This window comes from Schistocerca americana, chromosome 3, assembly GCF_021461395.2.
Source record: "Schistocerca americana isolate TAMUIC-IGC-003095 chromosome 3, iqSchAmer2.1, whole genome shotgun sequence".
Classification (NCBI taxonomy): domain Eukaryota; kingdom Metazoa; phylum Arthropoda; class Insecta; order Orthoptera; family Acrididae; genus Schistocerca; species Schistocerca americana.
The window spans coordinates 359,798,096-359,821,286 of record NC_060121.1 but is presented as its reverse complement, the minus strand read 5'-3'; the positions used below and the strand labels follow the sequence as shown (position 1 = coordinate 359,821,286).

Below are 23,191 nucleotides of genomic sequence, written 5' to 3'. Positions count from 1 at the left end.
TCCATGGATTATAATTCCTACTCCGAATTATTCTTTTGTTTCCTTTACTGCTTGCTCAATATACAGATTGAACAACATCGGGGAGAGGCTACAACCCTGTCTCACTCCCTTCCGAACCACTGCTACCCTTTCATGTCCCTCGACTCTTATAACTGCCATCTGGTTTCTGTACAAATTGTAAATAGCCTTTCGCTCCCTGTTTTTGACTCCTGCCACCTTCAGAATTTGAAAGAGAGTATTCCAGTCAACATTGTCAAAAGCTTGAGCGTAGGTAACAATATGATAACTTTGGACATTCGTCCTTCCAGTTTCACAATCGCGTCGCGGAGGTAGGTCGCACAGAGCGATGGCGTGTGAGTTGAAGCCTGGTGTGTGACACCGTTATCGCATTTTTTTTTATTCCCGAGTAGTAAACAAGTGAGTGGGTTGCCACAGACCAAAGTGGAGCCGACTCCCGCTTTCGGACGGTGCGGCTCTTCCTGGGGGCTGGTCGGCGCGTCGTTATACAACGAATGGGCTGTCCGAGCGCCGCCCGCAGGTGACCGGCAGCCGGCCAGCCGGTTCGCCTTGGCTGTTGCCGGACGTGTCCGCCGCAGAGGCGTGGCGGCCCGGCTCTACCGGAGAAAGGAGAGCGACGGCGCCCGCTGTTGCAGCGCGGGAAAGGTCGTGGCGGGGAGGGGGTGGCGGCAGGAGGAGGGGGCAGAAAGAGACAGCGGCCGGCTTTTTGCAGCCGCGGGGATTTCGACTCGTGCGGGCGAACCGACTGCCCGACCAGCGCTCTTCACCGCTGCCCCAGTCCGCCGACTCCTGAGGACACGCGAAGCTGACGTGACCGCGGGGGATGCTCATTGCTCAGTGCCACCACCGGTGACGCTCTTCCGCATCTCTAGGGAAACCGACCGCGGCCAGTGCGACGTAGGGCGCGCATGTGAGAAGACAGTGTGTGCTGCACCTGCGCTGCCGACATCTTATCTCGAGGGAGGAATAAACGACTAAGGTAGGTACGCCCGGTCGCCTTCTGTGTACAGTTTACGGCTGCGTTTCCCAGCAAATGCATTCCCTTTCCTGTCTCTACTGTTATCTCAACGACGATGTCGGCTCTTTTCGACAACTTACGTATGTACTTATTAAGTTAACCCCATATGAATCTACACCCACAGGGTGTTTCACAATTCATGTTACACACTTGTAGAGGTTGTAGAGCGGACATGGTAGGTCAAATTTTACATAGGAACCCATCCTCGGAAGTGTCATCCAATGATGCTCTAGAGCGTCAAAGTTATAAGCACCGGCGCCTGTAAATGTATGTATATATAAAATGATTCCGTTATTATGTTACGAACTTTCTAGAATGATGGAGAAGAATAAATGTATCAATTTGAGGTAAACGTCTCTCTACCGAAAACGAACGAGTCGAAAATTATAAGCGAAAATCGTCCTGGTACCTCTGACTGTGGAATACATGTGCCGGTACTGTTGTTGCTAAGATTGTAGGGTAGGCAAGTTTCAGAGGTGGCAGTATGGACCAAAACAAGTAAAAATGTCTGGTAAATATCGGCTCTAAAAGGCATACGCGAGGAGCTATGAGTAAGCATTTTAGAGCCCATATTTACTAGACGTTTTTTCTTAATTGGGTCCATACTACCACCCCTGAAACTTCCCTACCCTACAATCTCAGCAACAACAGTACCAATACATGTATTCCAGTCAGAAGTATCAGAACGGTTTTCACTTCTAACTTGCGACTCGTTCGTTTCCTGTACAGGGGACCTTGCCTCAAATTGATACATTTATCCTTTTCCATCACCCAGAAAGTCTGTAACATCATTACGGGATCACCCTGTGTATACATAAATTTACTATAACTTTGATGCCCTGTAGCGTCGTTGGATGAAGTTTCCGGAAATGGGTTCCTATGCAAAACTCGATCTACTAAGTCCCCTCTACAACCTCAAGAAGTGTGGAACATGAATTGTGAAACATCCTGTACATATTCATCCTTACTCTGGACAGCCAGTGTGAAGGACATGACAGAGGATACATGGCATTGTAACAGTTTCTAGTTTTTCCCGTTCCATTTGCGTATGGAGCGCGGGAAGAACGACTGTTTAATTGTCTCTGTACGCGCTGTCATTCTTAAAACTTGTCTTCGCGATCCCTGTGGTAGCGACACGTAAAGGGCTGTACTATATTCCCAGATTCATCATTTAAAGCTGGTTTTAGAAACTTTCAACATAGGTTTCCACCGAATAGTTTGCATCTATTTCCAAGAGTCTGCAGTGCAGTTCCTTCAGCGTCTTCGAGACACTCTTTCAAGGGTCGAACAAACCTGTGACCATTCGTGCTGCCCTTCCTTTTATCCGTTCATTTTTGGTGCAAGTTCCACACACTTGAGCAATATTCGAGGACTATGTGCAGTCTCCTTTGTTGACTGATTGAACTTACGCATTATTCTATCAATGAGCTGCAGTCTTCCAAGCTCTTTATCTACGACTGCGACTATATGATATTTTCATTTCATATCCCTATTCAGGTATTTTTATCAGCTGACCAATTCCAAATGTCCTCATTGGTATTGTAATCACAGAATGCTACTTTTCTGTGAGGTGCGCAGTTTTACATTTCTGTATATTAGAATCCAGTTGCCAATCTTTGTACCACTTGGAAATCTTATCGAACTCTGACTGAATATTTTTGCCCCTTCTTTCAGACTGTACTTCATTATCAGTAACTGCTTAGTCTGGGAAAAGTCTGTGGTTAGTATTAATATTGTCTGCAAGATCATTTATATTCAACATGAACAGCAAGCGACCCAATACCACCCTGGGATACACCAGGTGTTAGGAGAATGATTTTCCATCCAAGATAACTTGCTGCGTCCTCCCCACCAAATTACCCTCAATCCAGTCACAAATTCGCTTGATAACCCACACGATCGTACTTTCGACAGTATGCTTTTCGGGACTCGAGAAAGACTGTACCTAAGTCGCAGCCTTGATCCAAAGCTTTCATTGTGTCATTTGAGAAAAGTGCGAACTGGATATGACATGATCAGTGTGTTTGGAATTCATGATGGTTCGCATGATGGTGGTCATTCTGTTCGAGACACCTCACTGCATTTGAGCTTATAATATATTCTAAGAGTTTGCGACAAATCGATATCAGAGATATTGGATGACAGTTTTGTAGATCACTTCTGCTATCCTTCTTGTAGATGAGTGTGACCTGTGTTTTCTTTCCAACTACTCAGCACTTTTTATTGTTCAAGGAATCTACGGTAGATTATAGTTAAAAGAGGGGCTAACGCAGCCGCAAGTTCGGCACAGAATATGACAGGGAGACCATCGGGCCCTGGAACTATGTTCAATTGTAACGATTTCAGCTCTTTCTGAACACTACTGACACTAACATCTATTTCAATCATCTTTCCAGTAGTACGAGAATTTAACTGTGGCAGCACTGCTGGGTTTTCCTTCGTAACGGGACATTTGAAAACGGAGTTGAACATGTTCTGCTTTTGCTTTGCTATCTTCAGTTTCAGTTTCTGTCTCATTCAGTAGTGACTGGACACAAGTTTTGGTGCCATTAACAGCCTTTACATACGACCAGAATTTCCCTGGGTTTTGTAAGAGATCTTTCGTTAATATTCTGTTGCGGTGGTCATTGAAACCTTTACGCATTGCTCTCTTAGCCGGTAGTCGCGTGTCTTTCAACATCTCTCTGTCTATAGCCCTAAGCTTTCTTGTAAACCTAATACGGAGTAGTCTCTGTTTCTTTAGGCGTGTCATTACTGTGACTGTATACCATGGTAGGTGCCTCCCATCACGAGCTGCTCTACTGGTTACATATCTGTCAGTCATTCTTTTAAACTTGTGCCATAATTCCTCTACATGTCCCTATCCAAAGTTAAGAGTTTCAGATTCCACATTGGGATGTGACATAATTGCTTTTTTATCTAGTTTAGTGAACATATAAATCTTTGTACTTGATTCAGTTTCCCTTTGTACTTTGATAATCATTGTTGCTACAAATTCCTCATGGTAACCGGTACCAGTTTCGATGTGGACTTTCTCAAATAGGTGATGCCTATTTGTTGCTACTAGATCTATTTCCATCACGACAGACTTTTGAACCATTAGTTCTAGGTAGTTCTTTGGAGAAAGCATTTATTAATATTTCACAGGATGACTTGTCACCCCTACCACTAACAAAACTGTTATTGTCCCAATTCATTGTTGGATGGTTAGTCTCCTCCGATGATTGCAGTATGATTGAGGTTTTTACTAATATTTTCGGTTACATCAGGAGTCGGATATTGTAATTTTTTTAAAAATATTCTTTTCAGGCTCCTATATACAGTCAGGGAGTTTCCGGGCAAATACCAGACGTTTTAGTGCTGGGTCAGAGAGAGTCTGAGATGGTAATATGTAGGAGGGGATTTTCAGTTTCCGCATCTGCCTTACAGCCAAGGAAAACCTCTCCAAAATCTTGGTCAGAACCGGGGAACAGGAATAGTTTTAGTGTACAGTGTGAGCATAAAGTCTTTTCCGAATACGAAAATTTATTTCTAAGGAACCATTTTAGGAACAGCTACACGGTTTGTTAAAGTGATACCTTAACTCATAAATGTTTTTTTTTTAATTTTTATTTTTTTATGGGTACACTTCCACATGTCGTCCATTTTTTGCCCATATCACGTCTAGGTGACACTCACTTTCTCGCCATGTATTTACCAACTTCTTTTCCATTACCGTCTCTACAGCGCCTCGTATCCATGAGGGCGATGGTGACCTCGCCGTTGAGCGCCCGTAAGCACCAAACACCTCTTACCCATGACGCACGAGTTTGCACATCTGGAACTGCTGAACTGGGCACGTTATCCTTAACTTAACCCCGTAAAAAAGTCTAGAGAGATTATGTTTACCGGCCGTTGTGGCAGAGCGGTTCTAGGCGCTTCAGTCCGGAACCGCGCTGCTGCTACGGTCGCAGGTTCGAATCCTGCCTCAGGCATGGATGTGTATGATGTTCTTAGGTTAGTTAGGTTTAGGTAGTTCTAAGTCTAGGGGACTGGTGACCTCACATGTTAAGTCCTCTTTGTGCTCAGAGCCCTTTGAACCAGATTATGTCTGGTGAACGTGGTGTCCATGACATTGGACCGGCTCTACCGATCCACCTGTCCGGAAAGGAGTCACCCAAGAAGAACTGCCAAACAAACAACCCTCAGTGTGGTGGTGTACCATCTTGAAGCACTTGAAATTCCTGTAACAGATGCTGTCAGAACACATTTAGAAATGTACGTATAAAAACTTCATGAGTTAAGCTATTGTTTCGAAAACACTGTACTTACATGTGGAAATGATGTTGTCAGAGGACATGTAGAAGTGTCTGTACCAATGCTTTGTGAGTTAAGCTAGCTTCTGCAAATTACCACATAGATATGTTTTAGTGTATCCAATAGAGACGTTATTAGTTAAGCTGCCTAAAAAAATCGAAGCCTAATGTATGCGAAACTGTATTTGTTTATGCGTATACAGAGTCAAGTGAATCGATAGGAATAGTGAATCTGAATGCCTACCGATTACAGTGGGTGCGAACTTCGCTGATATTGTAAAAATCGTGAAGTATGTTAGCTGAATGAGAGCACACTTAACTACGAACAGCCACTTACGTAGTGTTACTTTATTTCCGTTAACTAGTGTTCGCACCTTTTCAGGCTCATCAACAGATGGGAACATACAGAATATTCTTCATTCACGGTTGAATGTGACGCTGGGTACAGGTGGTTGCCTGCAGCGGCAGTGAAGGCGGTACTGGTATTGATATCCGCATGGTAGTTTCCATTTCCATTGCCTGTCGGCGACACAACTGAGTGATTCTGTGGCCAGTGCGTTATGAAAAAGTATGCTACCAGGTGGATATCTACACCAGTACCGCCCACACTGCCGCTAGGAGCCACCTCCAGTACCCAGCATCACACTACACACATGGATACATATTATCTGCTTACCTCTTCTGAAGAAGAGCCTGGCAATGTTCTAGGACAGTTCAACGGAAATAAATATTTAGCAACTGACTCGTTACTGTTACCTGTATCTATTCTAAGTTCTACATCGATAGTATTCACCACTATGAAACTCATGGGTGCGGGTACTTTCCGCTGTACCTTTACATTAGGTTGGTATCCCTGTCCATCTGCATGTGAAGCGCTGCAGGGATGACTGCTCGAATGCGTCTGAGTGCGCTGTAATACTTTTCGCCTTCAAGCTCTCTACGGAAACGACAAGTAGAGGGCTGTAGCATATTTTTGGAGCCTTCCGTAATACTGGTTCTTGAAACTTTGTGAGCATGCTTTCGCGTTATCCATGGCGTCTGTCTGTCTTAAAGCGTTTGCCAATTAAGGTTTTTCTGTATCGCCGTGCGCTCTTCAGTGAGCCAAATGAATCTGTAACTGTTCGTGCTGCTCTTCTTTGTACACCCCCATTTGATGTGGGTCCTCAACACTTGAACAATATTCTAGCATGAGTTGCACGAGTGTTTCGTAAGGTACCTGTTTTGTAGACTTACTGTATTTCTTTTTTAAATGTAGCCTTTCGTGGACGGAAAAATCATACTTATTAAAATATTCTTTGATTTTTCTCAATAGATAAAAAGAATTACCGCAGACTACAACAGGACTACAATATGTGTGAACCACAAGTCCAGTTATTCAATTCACATAAATAACTGGGTGTAACAATCTGTGGGGATATGAAATGGAACGATCACATAGGCTCAGTCTAAGATGAAACAGGTGGCAGACCGGTTCACAGGAAGAATACTAGGAAAATGCCATCACTTAACAGAATATTTCTGGCTAATGATGCTGTGGTGGAATGAATTTCTTGGAGAAAAGCAACGTTCCGTTCCCATCAATGGAGGACATCTTTAAAGGGCTGAATGCTCGGGTCATGGTGTGAATCAAACAGTCACAGAACGTACAACCTTCCCTCCTCCCCCTTGACTATGTCCTCCACAACTGGGGAAGAAACGTTGGATTTATCCAAGAGACTCATTCGACAAGGGCTAATTAGCCCAGAATATTCTGCTGTGTAGCTGCGTTTTTCCGGTACGCTCCCAATTTTCTGCGAATGGTCTCACTCTCAGTTTCGAAAAGACGCAACATATTCAGGCGATACATTACTGCAATGCCTGTTTTTTTCCAAATTGCGATGCAATTTACCTTCTAACATGCATGCATGTCCGGAGGATCGACACTACAGCGACTACGGCAGTTATGAAACACAGGAAATGTATTCGCAGTCGCGAATACGGACAACCATCAGCTGTATAATGGAATAACGACAGCGAAAATTTGAACCGGACCGGAAATCGATCGTAATTCGGAATAACACAGACACTGCTATATTTATCCGTCGACACCGGGCCAACGATTTTCAAGTAAACTGTCTCCCCTGCACGGGAATATACATAATGGATGTAGGAGTACAGATTGTAGACCCATGGTTGACGACATGTGGAAGTTTGGGTGTGACCGTGAGTCGTGCTTGGGTAGCCGAATGGTAAGGCGACCGCTCGCAATAAGCGGGAAATCTCGGATCGAGTTCCGGTAGCCGACCTTTGTGACCGACCGGTTCTAGACGCTTCACTCTGGAACCGCGCGACCACTACGGTCGCAGTTTCGAATCCTGCCTCGGGCATGGACGTGTGTGATGTCCTTAGGTTAGTTAGGTCTAAGTAGTTCTCTGTTCTAGAGGACTGATGACCTCAGATGTTAAGTCCCATAGTGCTCAGAGCCATTTGAACCATTTTTCGAGTTCCGGTCCGGCACAAATTTTCATTGCCGTCATTCCATTATACAGCTGATAGTTGTCCATATTCGCAACTGTACGTTTCCTGTACAACATATTCAGTTCTGCACATCTAGAGGTACTATGCCAGTGATATCACATGACGAGGAAATAATAATTGGGGATGGGCACTTCAAAGTTTTTAGATGTCCATATTGATGAGAATTTAAACTGGAGAAAACTCATTTTGTAGCTCTTAAAATAACTTATTTCAACCACATTTGCGCTTAGAATCAGTGACTATCTTGGGGAGAGAAAAATTAGTAGGTTGACGTATTTTGCGTAATTTAATTCAGTAATGTCACATGGAATAATGTTCTGGCGTAACTCAATTCTTTGAAAGAGAGTCTTCATTGCTCAGAAACGTACTGTGAGAATAATATATGGTGCTCACCCACGACCATCTTGTAGACATCTGTTTCAGGAGTTTGGTATTTTTATTATTGCTTCACAGTATATTTATTCCCTGATGTACGACGGTTGACTGAAAAGTAATGCCTCCACTTTCGTAACTCTTCAACAGTTTGCACCATTGGTATGCGGCAGGTACTGGCTTCTTCCGTAGCCTCTTCTCCGCAGCTCCAGCTGGCGGGAAGCCTTAACAGTGAACGGTTGTGTTGTTACAGTGTAAAGTATTGAACCCTGCGCAGACGGTCGGTCAGTGCGATTTAAGCAACGTGCAGTCATTGAATTCTTGACAGCAGGAGGTGTCACCCCAAAGGAGATTCATCAGAGAATGAAAGCAGTTTATGGTGATTATGTTGATGTGAATACTGTGCGTCGGTGGGCGAGTAAGTTTAAAGATGTTGAGGCGGGAACATCTGATCTGCGTGTCAGACAAGAGTTGGGCGTCCTGTGACAGCAACCACGGAGTTTCACAAGCAAAGTGTTGACAGATTGATTCACGACGATCTTTGTATCACTCAGAGAGAAACTGCAAGCACAATCGGCATTTCACAAGAACGAGTGGGTCACATTATTGCTTTGCTTGGCTATCGGAAGATCTGTGGACGGTAGGTGCACCGGATGCTGACCCCTGAAATGAAATCTCACCACCGCACGGCATCCTCTGTACATTCCAGATTTAGCACCCTCTGACTTCCATGTGTTCTCGATAGCGAAAGACGATCTGCGGGGACATCATTACGCTTCTGATGAAGACGTTGAGAGAAATGCGAGACTGTGGTTGCGGAAACAGAGTATCGACTTCTTCGGTGATAGCTTCAGTAAACTTGTTCATCGTTGGCGAAAAGTGAATATTGTTAATTAAAGATCACATTCTAAGGATTATTTATGCGTTTGATTTATTAAAATATTCCCGTCCAAACCCAATTAAAGACGGTGGAAGCATTACTTTTCATTCAACCCTCGTAGTTTGTCGTAAATAATCCATTGCAGTTCAAAAGGAACAGTCATGTACATAAATACAATACAAGAGGAAAAATATGACATTCATTATTCACATCTATATTAGAAAACACCTTGCAGGTAGTCAGCATGTAGCTGTATTTACAAATTAACGTGTAACGTGAGTGTAAAATGATTCCTTCCACATCATTACGAATATTCGTACAAATGATCCATGGAACATTAACTAACTACGAATCGGTGTCTGCCATCTCCATTACCTTCGACTGAACTGATGTGATCGTTCCGTTTCATACCCCCACAAATTGTTACACCTAGCTATTTGTATGAACTGAACGACTCCAGTTGCGGCTCATTGATATTCCAGTCGTATGATACTGCGTATTATCTTTTGGGAAAACACGGGCTCTAGATTTTAAGCTGTGAAAGTAGTTCTAAGGTAGTGTTCGCCTTTGTTCTCAGTGATGGTCAGTACCTAACTAAAAGGTCCGCCTTAGGCCTTGGTAGAAGCAACGGTCTTTCCCCTGTAGTTGGTGTTCTGGAACTACTGGACGAACTCAAGGCTGTGAGGGTACTCATATCAATAATTGGACCAAAGAAATTGAATCGTACTCTTATGCAGCTTTGGTTTTCTAGAATATATATTGCTGAGTGCGAGGTTGGAGTCAGGGGACACTACTGCGCAGTTGCGCCATAATGACCAAGCGCTGTTGCGAGTACCGCACGATAACGGAAAGCGAAAGTCCGGCGTGTGCGGTGGTCGGATTTATCGTGGTAAGAGTCGTTTGCTTATAGGAGAATAATACAATCATTCGAATTTATATGTGCAATAGCAGAATAATTATCATGCAGAACCCAAGAAGTGAGACAGAATTATTGCGATGTGTGGTCTCTGTGTTGACACTCCCCTCAACGTCCCACAGAAACTCTCCAACTCACTGGACGAAGTTTCCGCCCGCAACATTCAATGTCTCATTCTTACATGAGTGCAACTTTCTTAATGGTAAGTTGGACAGTTAAGAGTGAAATTCAATCTACGTTTCCTAATCGCAGTGGAAACTCAGATGCGAGATGTCTAATCCTAATTATACACACATTCTTCAATTAATTTAATTAACTATCACTCTGCTTCTATTTTACATACAGACAAGCAGTATTTCTTGATCGTGTTTCTAATCTTAGCTGAATCACTCTACGGAGTTTTGGAATCTACCTGCAGTATGGAATATTCCTCCACTGCACTGGCGACCATTTCGTGGCATAAGTTCAGCCATGTTGATGTGAACGACAATTGTAAGTGCAGCACGTTTGTTGCTTCACAACACTCTGAGGTAAATCGTCTTTTTTAAAAATATTTTCTCGGTAGCAATGCGAAAAATGTCTGAATGAATATGTCTTCATTCAGCTTGATAAGATTTCCGCAAGTAGCCGAAAGGCCGAATAATTATTTTTAAATTTCATAAATCGTTGTTTCTCCGAGCTGGATTCCGTGCACGTGTAGTATTAATATCATTTTCATTTGCTTCGAAGAGAGATGATTAGTAATAAAATTGATTCCAAATGTTAAAGAATATGTTCTAATATCCCTCCTTAAAGCATAATCGAGAGGAAACATACGTCGATAGCTAAATATGCAACTTCGTACAAAAATTGTTCGAGAAATGTAGTCGATGTCGTTTAATGACACTTCACTACATTTTTATTGCATACAGTGTGGACCTGTGTATTCATTTGTATGGAACAACTGCACTTTACAGTCAGAAAACACCGCCCTTAATTAAGATATTTGTTCCACATCTATCACTGAAAATGACAGACGAGCTCTTAGCATATCAGAAATCAGGGAAACTTGTTTTTCATGTTTGACTACTTTGCTAATATGGTATTAGCATGACCTAAACGGTCAGGGTCCAGCTTTCTATCGCTCCTGGAATTAATTTTGCCGTGTACCGTAACATGACTGACATATGTGGCCCAAATTAGCTGCATGAGGAAAGATTCACAAGTATAATTTTCTTTGAGTTTCGGTGCTAATGCTCAGGCACCATTATGAATGGGTGGGTGAAATGTTTCGGCACCAAGAGAAAGACAATTACTTATTATTTCCTACGGGTGGACACTTAAGAAAAATCTTCTGTTGCCTAACCCAATTTTACAAATATCTTAGGGAGCATGAGACGTAGCTGCAAGGTGAGCAGGTACGTGGTACTAACCGTCTCTAAGGAATGCAGTAAGGAAGCTCAGGCTTTAACGTGTCGTCAACGAGGAGATCATTAAAGACTGAGCACAACCTCGGAGACGGAGCGAGGTGTCGCCTTGGGAATACATTGGACTCGCTTTCGGCAGGACGGAGACTTCTGTTGAGTCATTCAGATTTACTTTTGCTGTGTTTATCTAAATCGCATAGGTCCTTTCAGTCGAACATTTTCGTGCAATTCTGAATTTCTCAATGGGATTTCGGAATTTTATTTCTCAAGAGGTATTCATCAAATACAGTTTGGCTCTTGTGCTATATTTGTATGCGTTTCTCACGGGAATCCACAACAACCGCTCCAGAAAAACTCCCCGATGGTACGTTACCATTCAAGTGTACGGCCTCTCTCTTATTTACAAATAACTATAGGCTGTCATGTTTCTTTGTTTTCAGTTAGCCACTGGTGCTATCAATTCTGAAAACGACTGCCACAGAGGTCATGCAACAATAAACTACAATCGGAACGAATGACTGACGCTACGATTACTTTTTGTTCAGTTGTAACTCAGAAAGAGTGTGTTCCAGTCAACACTGTCAAACGTTTCCTTCAAATTTACAAATGTTACAAACGCAGGCTTGCCTTTCTTCAGTTTAGGATAAGTCGTACAGCCAGTATTGCCTTGCGTGTTTGCACATTTCTTCGGAACCCTATCTGATCTTCCACAAATTCAGCTTCTATCAGTATTTCCATTCTTCTGTAAATAAAAAGGGAGCGAAAGGTTGTACGCAGCTTGTACAGAAACCAGACTGTAGCTGTAAGAGTCGAAGGACTCGAAAGGGAAGTATTGTTTGAGAAGGGAGAGAGACGGGGTTGTAGCCTAGCCCCGATGTTATTCAATAAGTACGTTGGGCAAGCAGTAAAGAAAACCAAAGAGAAATTTGGAAAGGGAATTAAAATTCGGGGAGAAGGCACCAAATCAGAAAAGCAGCTGAACGGAGTGGATATTGTCCCGAAATTCTTACGAATTAAATTTCAAAAATTTTTTAAAGAAGGTGATGGAGTCGAGTCGTACTAAAACAGGCGATGCTGAGGGAATTAGGTAACAGGACACTACAGTAATAGACAACTTCTGCTTATAAGTGACTGCTGCTGAAGGAGGGGCATAGATGATACGGACTGGCAACAACAAGGAAAACATTTCTGAAAAATAGAAGTTAATTAACATCAAACATAAGTTTAAGTGTTAGGGAGTCTTTTCTGATGGAATCTGTCTAGATTGTAGACTCGTACAGTAGTGAAACGTCGATGACATCGATCTCAGAGAAAAAGAATAGAATTTTTTGAAACGTAGTGCTACAGAATAATGGTTAAGATTAAATGGAATCGGATTATTAATGGGGAGTTACTGAATCAAAGTGATGAGAAAGCAATTTTATGGTACAACATGACTGCAAGAAACAATCGGTTGATAGGGCTCATCATTACGCATCAAGGAATGTCTATTTGGTAATGGAGGTAGTTTTAGGGTAAAGACTGTAAAGGGAGACTTAAATAGAGTAAGCAGGTTCAAATGAATGTAGCTTGCGGTAGTTACACGCGGTGAAGGGGCCTTGTATAGGATAGAATGGCATGGAGAGCTGCATCATACCAGTCTTCGGATTGAAGACTACAATAGCAACTGAGAAGATGGAATGCGAGATCTGGTGTGGCGATGAAACGCACACAGTTCGTAAAGTGACAGTGATGCCGCCCACTCAAATAGCGTAATTAGAGCGCCGCATGAATCAAGTTTCCAGAATCGAATCCTTCACTGTGCAACTGAGAATCGCCCCACAAAATTCAATAATCTTTCGCTACCTCACAGTGCAGAGCTAGCAGGAGACAGAACATGGTTTAGCGACGACCTAAAATTTGTTTCGCGGTGGAACCTTTCACTCTACAGCGATAGACCATCGGTGAAAGCTAGAGATCCAAGAGAATGACCGCGCGTAACGCTGTTTCATTTACCGTTTACTACAACCTACATCTTGTTGTAAGGATGAAATAATATTCCGCCTAGAAACTGTACAGGGTAAATATGCTTTTCCCGACAAGTTTACAAACGTAACAAGATAGCCTCTGCCAAGTTTGGAACAGCAGAAAAGAACACGTGTTGCGTAGTGATGTGTGATCCGGTAAGTCAGTGTAAACGAATCGAAACGTCAGATTTAGAGAGGGCAGAGCCACTCCTTTAATTTGTTTTGCCCTACTAGGAACAGGAAATACAGCAGATATGCAGTACTAAACAACCTGAAACATAGTGACGAGCAGATTTATTTTGACTTAAGAGCAAATATTACCCTTCGCTTCATTAGAGACAGAACATTATCTGAGCTCTCAAAAGGCTATGGGAAGCATGCGAATGTGGCCTTGTTGAGCGATGTAGCCTGGTGCGGGAAGCGAGGGAACAAGAAGGAAGGTATAACAAACCGTTACCTTCATGATCATTATAGTCAGAAAAATGCATCAGATGTTAAAGTAAATATAGTTCCATTCTGTTTTAATGTCCTTTTTTAAAGATTACCGGTTTCGAAGAAAATAATCTTCCAGCGTCAGGTAGCTTTAATAATGGGAAATCATTACCACGGGGCACAGAATTGGTTTCCAACCTCCAACCGTGGCACCAGGAAGAATATTAGGCGTGCTTCACCACATGATGTCGGCCTTCCAGAGAAACCGGGTTCCCAGCCCATTTTATTGAAGGCAAGCCACCCATTCCAAGCCGTATGGTTATCACTGCACATGATCATATACCTGAAGATGAAAGATTAATCTTCGGAAACTAGTAGCCTCTCTTAATGGACGTTTGTGTTGGAGATTGTATTTACTGTAATTAATAACTGCCCCGATAGAATTGTAAATGGATAAGCTTTAGATCACAAACATAGAGATCGCTGACGGAATCGGCAGCAGCCTTGTGAAAGAAATCATCCTAACTTCCCCTAAGGTGATATAGCAAACCACAGAAATCTAAACGACAATGGCTTTCTTTCGCTGGGTTTCACAACCTCTTAGAATTCATTGAAGATTAGAATAATGAATCAATCAGTACTGTAAACTTTTTTTGTAAAATTAAAAATTTATTGGAAATTTGTGCATGAAAGTCACGGAGGACTAAATTTGGCTCTATGGGCTTACCACAGTGTAGCACAGTGTAGGAATAAAACTGTCATTGAACTGGTGGCTAATAACATGTAGATAACGGCGATCACCTTCTCGTCTTGCGTTATAGAAGCCACTGTCTCACATAATTACCTTAAATAACAGCACATCACTGAGTACAGAGACTATTTCGGATGAAGGAATATAAGAGGGATGAAACTTTAATAGTGGCAACTATTTATTTACAGCTCGTACAAATTAGATACGTGTTTCAAAGTTTTACTGACCTTCAAAGTAGTCACCAGCATTGTGTATAACCCGTTGCCAGTGATGTGGAAGTCGTAGGATAGTCTTAGCAGTGCTAGTTGTGTTTTCGAGCGGCGCGGTCTATCGCCCGACGAATTTGTAGCAGTTCTGAAGAGAGTGTGGTGAAGTGTTTCCTTCAGTTCAGAAAACGAGTTGAACTCACGAGGGCTTAAATCAGGGGAGTGCAGTTGGTGGTATAGCACCTAGCAGCCCAATCAGTCAAACAAATCAGTAACAGCTTGCACTGTACGTGCTTGAACACTCTCCTGCAAAATGATGGTCAGGCCCTGCAGAAAGTGTCATCATTTCTGTCTCTATGCTGTTCATTTTTGGAACACAACCTACGACCAGCTTAGAGACAGAAGTGATGACACTTTCTGCAGGACCTGGCCATCATTTTGCAGGACAATACTCAAGCACATACAGTGCAAGCTGTTACTGATTTGTTTGACTGATGGGGCTGCTAAGTGCTATACCACCTACAGCACTCCCCTGGCATAAGTCCTCGTGACTTCAACTTGATTTCTAAACTGAAGGAAACACTTCACCTCATTCTCTTAAGAACTGCTACAAATTCGTCGGGCAATAGACCGCGCCGCTCGAACTGTCAACACAATTGGCACTGCTAAGAGTATCCTACGACTTCCACATCGCTGGCAACGGGTTATACACAATGCTGGTAACTACTTTGAAGGTCAGTATAATTTTTAAACACGTATCTATTTTGTACGAGCTGTAAATAAATAGTTGCCACTATTAAAGTTCTAACCCTCCTAGAAGCCATCGTCTCTACTAACCACACATCAGAGTGGAGTACAGAGTTTAGATCGTGTGAAGTAATATGGCCACTGGATGCTCTAAATGGATATGGGAGCCATCCGGATTGATGCTTGTTGGAAAAGCACTCCCGTCACAAGTTATTAGTGTGCCTAAATGCAGTGTGAAAGCGGGGTATATTTGATTGTGGTGATGATGCCCTGCTATGAGGAAATCTAGGTCGTGTAAAATAGGATCCATGGTATGTCTACCAAGGTCCCTCTTACCAGAAAACGATACGGAGACCTGCTGGCAGATCATGTTCTCCATTTTACTCACAACACATACGGGGGGGGGGGGGGGGGGGGGCAGGGTGGATAAAAGTATGAAAACACAAAACTACCAAATCTAATACAGTGTAGGAAAAGCCCTGACATTCAAAAATGCTTCCAGTAGTCTCGGAAAGGATAAGTATAAGCCTTGTATGTTTTTAAAGAAACCTTTACCATTATTGCTACAAAATAGTGGCAAGTCCAAGTAATAATGATGGAACTGGACAGCGATAACGCATCTGTCTCTCCAAAGCAGACCACAGAGGATCAATAATAATGAGATCCGCTCATCTAGTGACTGGAGGAGACATGACAGTTCATCCTCGTGCTCACAAAACTAGTCCTGGACTGTGAGATTTGAGAACAGGGGCCTTCTTGCCTTTGAACCTGGCGTCACCATTGGCAAACAAATATTGCACCCTAAGATGGACGTGATCAGCCAATATGGTCACTTAACCCTTGGAAGTAATGCGACCTTGCACCACGTTTCCCTATTATGGGCTTGCATCACTAATTAGTAGTTTTGGAATGCCACCATATGGAACTTTCCTTCTTTTTTTTACGCTGACAGGGCTCGAGAGTGCGTCATTCAGTTCTGCAATGACTTCGGAAGCTGTTGCCATCTTCTTTTTCGTCACAATCCTCTTCAACGACTGTATGTCACACACTTCCGTACGCGTTATGCGTTAGGGGATGATGTTTTTCCGCTTTCCCTATAAGCTTTATAAGTTTTCGATAAGGTGCCTTTTGAAAGAGTAACTAGCTACCTGGTTTACGGAATCACTTACCATACGAGCACCAACAATTTTCCCACGTTCGAATTCACTTAGCACTCCGTCGACAGGCCACAAGTGGCCCATCGGGACCATCCGACCGCCGTGTTATCCTCAGTGAGGATGCGGATAGGAGGGGCGTGTGGTCAGCACACCGCTCTCCCGGTCGTTATGATGGTTTTCTTTGACCGGACCCGCTACTATTCGGTCGAGTAGCTCCTCAATCGGCATCACGAGGCTGAGTGCACCCCGAAAAATGGCAACAGCACATGGCGGCTGGATGGTCACCCATCCAAGTGCCGGCCACGCCCGACAGCGCTTAACTTCGGTGATCTCACGGGAACCGGAGTATCCACTGCGGCAAGGCCGTTGCCTTCGAATTCACTTAGTTCCGACAAAATACAATTGAGATTAAGGGATCATTAATGATTTTAATTCGTTGCTCCAATTGTTGTAGAGCTTTTCTTAGTTTCTGTTGTCCGTGGTCTGACAGCTGAAAGCAAAAGCTGATAGCTAGTTTGAACACTCGATATCTAGAGCTTTTCACCTATTGATTCGAGTGAACTCGTAAGCTTATGACACTACTATTACAATTCCTCGAATTTGAACGATGCCTTAATGTAGTGGTTTATAGATTTCAATTTCCTATTAGTTCTTTTAGGACGTGAAGCCATCTCCAACTGCACCCGTAGCCAACTAAAATCGTTTGGCATACCATACCTCGCTTGTCAAGATTTCCTACTGGCGTGGCGCACGGAAAGTCGGCAACCCGGCTAACAGCACTGTCGTCGAGCAGAGTACTTAGCAGGCGCTGAGCCCGTATTTAAGGTTGGTTGGTTGTTTCGGGGAAGGAGACCAGACAGCAAGGTCATCGGTCTCATCGGATTAGGGAAGGACGGGGAAGGAAGTCGGCCGTGCCCTTTGAAAGGAACCATCCCGGCATTTGCCTGGAGCGATTTAGGGAAATCACGGAAAACCTAAATCAGGATGGCCGGACGCGGGATTGAACCGTCGTCCTCCCGAATGCGAGTCCAGTGTCTAACCACTGCGCCACCTCGCTCGGTCCCGTATTTAAACCGACTGTGGTTCCGTTTCTAAGGGATCGCGCAGAGTCATGGTTTTCATACTTTCTTTATTTGATTTCAGAAATGGGTAGGTAACAGATTAATTCGCCACGTCGTTTACCTCACTCCCCTCCAACACTGTTGTGATTCCGATCCGATATTATTTTTTTATTTAATATTTATTTGATTCACATTCAGGCACTATACAATATACAGTCAGTCTCATTGTAAGCTGTTGAATATGAAATGAAGTAATTCCAGAATAGTAGTCATTGGATGAGATGGAAAGATTGTATTTTAACGGGTTTAGTTATTAAAGACCCATCTGTTGATTCGTCAGATGCAAGGGCATCCTCAGAACAGCCCCAGGGAAGAGTGATAGGACCGCTTTTGTTCTCTGTACTCATAAACGGTCTGAAAGACAGAGTGAGTAGTAATCTGCGTCTGTTTACTGATCACTGTAGTGTACGGAAAAGTGTCGATGTTAAATTACGATAGAAGGAGACAGGCTTACTTACACAGAATTTCTGTTTGGCGTGATGAATGACAGCTTTTGCAGATGAGTAGGAAAAACTAACCTCTAGTGTGCGAATTCAGTATTAATGGTGTGCTGCTTGACTCAGTCTTGTTGACTGAATCCCTAGGCGTTAAGCTGCAAAGCGAAATGAAATGGAACGAGCACATAAGGTAGGTAATAGGAAAGGCGACAAGTCGACTTGGGTTTATTGAGAGCATTCTAGGAAAGTATTTGCTCGTGTATAGAACACCTGTGAGCCCCATCTTCGGGGTCGACGCTAGCTCAGATTGAAGGAAGACACCGTAGAACTCACAAGTGTGCTGTTAGAGCTGTTACCAGTAGGTTAGATTAACAGGCGACTGCTACTGAAATGCTCCGTGAACTCAAATGGGAATCCGTGGAGGGAAGACGACTTGCTTTTCGCGAAACGCTATTTAAAGAACCAGCATTTACAGCTGACAGCAGAACGATTCTATTGGCACCAACGTACATTTCGCTTAAAGACCGCGAAGGTAGGAGAAGGGATATTAGGGCTCGCACGGGAGCGTGTAGACAGTTGTTTCCCTTTCGCTCCATTTGCTACTGGAACGGGGAAGGGAATGATTAGCAGTGTTGCAAGGTGCCCAATGCCACGCGCCGCAAGGTACCTCGCAAATTATGCGTGCGGATGTAGACTGATGGCGATAATGGGGGTGGGGGAGGGGGGGGGAGGGTAGCCGTGCTTCAGAATCTTCGACCCCCGCTCACTTTTGCCCCCGCCCTCCCTCCCCTATTTAGCCCTCGTGTGTTTGACGTTAATATGGCTATTAACACTGCGCTTTAATTTTAATAATGAACAGCCTCAGTTGCACCGTTTACCTAGAATTTACCTAGGTTTCAGTCGGGATAACCCAACCTTCTTCAGAATAACAGTATCTATCGTTTGTCGATAGTGGACATCGTCAAGCTAAAACTACAAATCCACAAATTATCGTCGAACTGTAAAACTTATCTGGCACTGCCTTGGCCCCATTTCGCGACCGCGATGCGGCAGCCACGAGTGCTGTTCAAAAAATGGTTCAAATGGCTCTGAGCGCTATGGGACTTAACTTCTATGGTCATCAGTCCCCTAGAACTTAGAACTACTTAAACCTGAATGAGATTTTCACTCTGCAGCGGAGTATGCACTGATATGAAACTTTCTGGCAGATTAAAACTGCGTGCCGGACCGAGACTCGAACTCGGGACCTTTGCCTTTCGCGGGCAAGTGCTCTACCAACTGAGCTACCCAAGCGCGACTCACGCCTCGTCCTCACAGGCACTGGCAGAAGTAAAGCTGTGAGGACGGGACGGGGCGTGAGTCGTGCTTGGGTAGCTCAGTTGGTAGAACACTTTCCCGCGAAAGGCAAAGGTCCCGAGTTCGAGTCTCGGTCCGGCACACAGTTTTAATCTCCCAAGAAGTGTACTTAAACCTATCTAACCTAAGGACATCACACACGAGTGCTGCACTGGAACTCCAGTACAGCACTCGTGGCTGCCACATCGCGGTCGCGAAGTGGGGCCGAGGCAGTGCCAGATACGTTTTACAGTCTGTCGATAATTTATGGATTTGTAGTTTTAGCTTGACGATGTCCACTATGGACAAACGATAGATACTGTTATTCTGAAGAAGGTTGGGATATATCGGCTGAAACCTAGGTAAATTCTAGGAAAACTGTGCAACTGAGGCTGTTCATTATTAAAATTAAAATTAATATTTATACAGTTGCTGACAGGGCCGCGAAATGTTGAAGATATTTGTATTCCGTTTTGTCTCTAGCTACGGAGAGAAGACCTTATCGTTGAGAATTGGAGGTGCTTAATTCCTTGCCGGCATTCTGGTCCAAACACCTGACAATCACAAATTTTTGTTTATCATCCTAGATTAAGGTTGATCTTTACACGCCTAAGCATGCTTTTAGCTTCATACGTGAAGAGCGCTTCAAGAAAAGAACATTAAATTTTTAAAAACAAAGACCGTTGTATTTTTTACACGGAGAACAAGATTTTGTAGAATGTGGCTCTCTTTTTGGAAAAAGATGGCCTATTAGAGAACGGATTACAGTTTAAGAGTGGAGCCTCATGTCCGTGGCTACTCCTTAAACAAAAATAATAAGGTAATTGTAAATAAGAAAGAGAAAATGAACAGTTTTCTCAAAAAACGGATAAGTCCCATGATACGAATCCAAAGCCGTAGGACTCACTGTGGTCACTACAGCCTCGTTAACTCTGAAGAATGACATCGTTTCCACCTGTGTGTATTTTACAAATCGTTCTTTGTTATGTGCCACTAGCTATCCTCGAGGTTTTTCTCATTCTCAAAGGTTTAATGGATCTGGAGACATCATCCTCGTAAGTTCTGTAACACAGAAGTCACATGCTACGCACAATTATAAGTAGAACGGTTGTCAATGTGCACCACCTTCGGACGTGTATCCACAATTTAGATACACACATGGAGCGGCTGTGCCACATGTGTGCGAGTGTGCGCAGGACAATTTGGAACTCAAACCATACGGAGAATCTGCAGAAAATAACACAGATACTTGGTGGATGTTGATTGAGAAAACGAAGAAAACTTCTTGATTAAAATGGTGAAAAGCAAAGTGATTTCACCGCTTACATGGCCCAACTTTTAAATTAATTATCTCTAGGATATCACAGAAGAAACTTCTAACTTCAAAGCTGCGTCCATTATTTTTACACAACCGGCTATTAAAATTGCTACACCAAGAACAAATGCAGATGATAATCGGGTATTCATTGGACAAATATATTATACTAGAACTGACATGTGATTACATTTACATGCAATTTGGGTACCTAGATCCTGAGAAACCAGTACCCTGAACAACCACCTCTGGCCGTAATAACGGCCTTGATACGCCTCGGCATTGAGTCAAACAGAGCTTGGATGGCGTGTACAGGTACAGCTGCCCATGCAGCTTCAATACGATACCACAGTTCATCAAGAGTAGTGAGTGGCGTATTGTGACGAGCCAGTTGCTCGGCCACCATTGACCAGACGTATTCAATTGGTGGGAGATCTGAGGAATGTGCTGGCCAGGGAAGCAGTCGAACATTTTCTGCATCCAGAAAGGCCCGTACAGGACGTGCAACATGCAGTCGTGCATTATCTTGCTGAAATATTGGGTTTTGCAGGGATCGAATGAAGGGTAGAGCCACGGTCGTAACACATCTGAAATGTAACGTCCACTGTCAAAGTGCCATCAATGCGAACAAGAGCTGACAGAGGCGTGCAACCAATAGCACCCCATACCATCAAGCAGGGTGATACACCAGTATGGCGATGACTAATGTACGCTTCCAATGTGTGTTCACCGCGATGTCGCCAAACAAGGATGCGACCATCATAAGGCTGTAAGCAGACACTGGATTCATCCGAAAAAATGACGTTTTGCCATTCGTGCACCCAGGTTCGTCGTTGAGTACACCATCGGAGGCGCCCCTGTCTGTGATGCAGCGTCAATGGTAACCGCAGCCATGGTCTCCGAGCTGATGGTCCATACTGTTGCAAACGTCATCGAACTGTTCGTGCAGATGGTTGTTGTCTTGCAAACGTCCCCATCTGTTGACTCAGGGATCCAGACGAGGCTGCACGATCCATTTCAGCCATGCGGATATGATGCCTGTCATCTCGACTGCTAGTGATACGAGGCCGTTGGGATCCAGCACGGCGTTTCGTATTACCCTCCTGAACCCACCGATTCCATATTCTGCCAACAGTCATTGGATCTCGACCAACGTGAGGAGCAATGTCACCATACGATAAACCGCAATCGCGATAGGCTACAATCCGACCTTTATCAAAGTCGGAACGTGGTGGTACGCATTTCTCCTCCTTACACGAGGCATCACAATAACGTTTCACCAGGCAACGCCGGTCAACTGCTGTTTGTGTATGAGAAATCGGTTGGAAACTTTCCTCATGTCAGCACGTTGTAGGTGTCGCCACCGGCGCCAACATCGTGTGAAAGTTCTGAAAAGCTAATCATTTGCATATCACAGCATCTTCTTCCTGTCGGTTAAATTTCGCGTCTGTAGCACGTCATCTTAATGGCCAGTAGTGTATAATAATGGGACGTAAAGATTCTTAATTCGGTCGAAAGCATTGATTGTGCGTGTCACGTGAACTCCGCTCGCCCACAACAGCGTGCTGTGCGGCGCCTCTTCGTTTCAGTGATGAGAGCACTCTTATTAACAAACGCCACATTTGAAACGTCCTGGCAGACTGAAACTGTGCACCGTGCTGGGACTCGAACCCGGAACCTTGCACCATTTGTAATCCACTAGTAAGTTTCAAATCGGTGCACGCTCCACTTCAGGGTGAAAATTATTTTTGGGAATACCCCATTAGTTATGTTGTCTACGCTGATCGTGTGTTAATGGTGTGGATATCTTTTACAACTCACAGTAGCTGCCAGTCTCAAAAACTGCTTTGTTGAGCTTTCCTTTATTTTGAGGGAATCTAGAATCTTGTAACGCATAATCACTATGTATATCTACATCGCACTCCGAAAAACACCTAATGGTGGGTGTCGGGAGCTACTTCTGCTACCAATATCTGATCCCTCCTACCACATTCCACTCGCGAATGACGCGTGGGATGAATGGTTGGCGGTAAATTCCTGCATTGGTTATAATTTCTCAAATTTTCTCATCGTGATCATTTACGCGAGATATGTGTGGGAGGAAGTAATATGTTGTCCGACTTTTCCCGTAAAGTGCTCTCTCGAAATTTCAATAGTAAACCTATCCATGATGCACACCTGTCTTGTAACACATTGCCACTGGAATCTGTTGAGCATCTCGATAACGCTCTCGTGCCGATTAAACGATCTTGTGACGAAACG

The 23,191-nt window shown here is 43.7% G+C and overlaps 1 protein-coding gene and 1 pseudogene across 1 annotated transcript in view; one reads left to right on the top strand and one right to left on the bottom strand.

Moving 5' to 3' along the window:
* The first annotated feature begins 724 nt into the window (after positions 1–724).
* Positions 725–23,191, top strand: part of LOC124605503 (mucin-5AC-like) — a 350,511-nt gene continuing 328,044 nt past the window's right edge. Inside the window, exon 1 of the mRNA XM_047137235.1 lies at positions 725–997. The gene's annotated coding sequence lies outside the window, so the exon portion shown is untranslated. The remainder of the gene's footprint in view (positions 998–23,191) is intronic.
* LOC124608639 lies at positions 16,976–17,092 on the bottom strand (annotated as a pseudogene).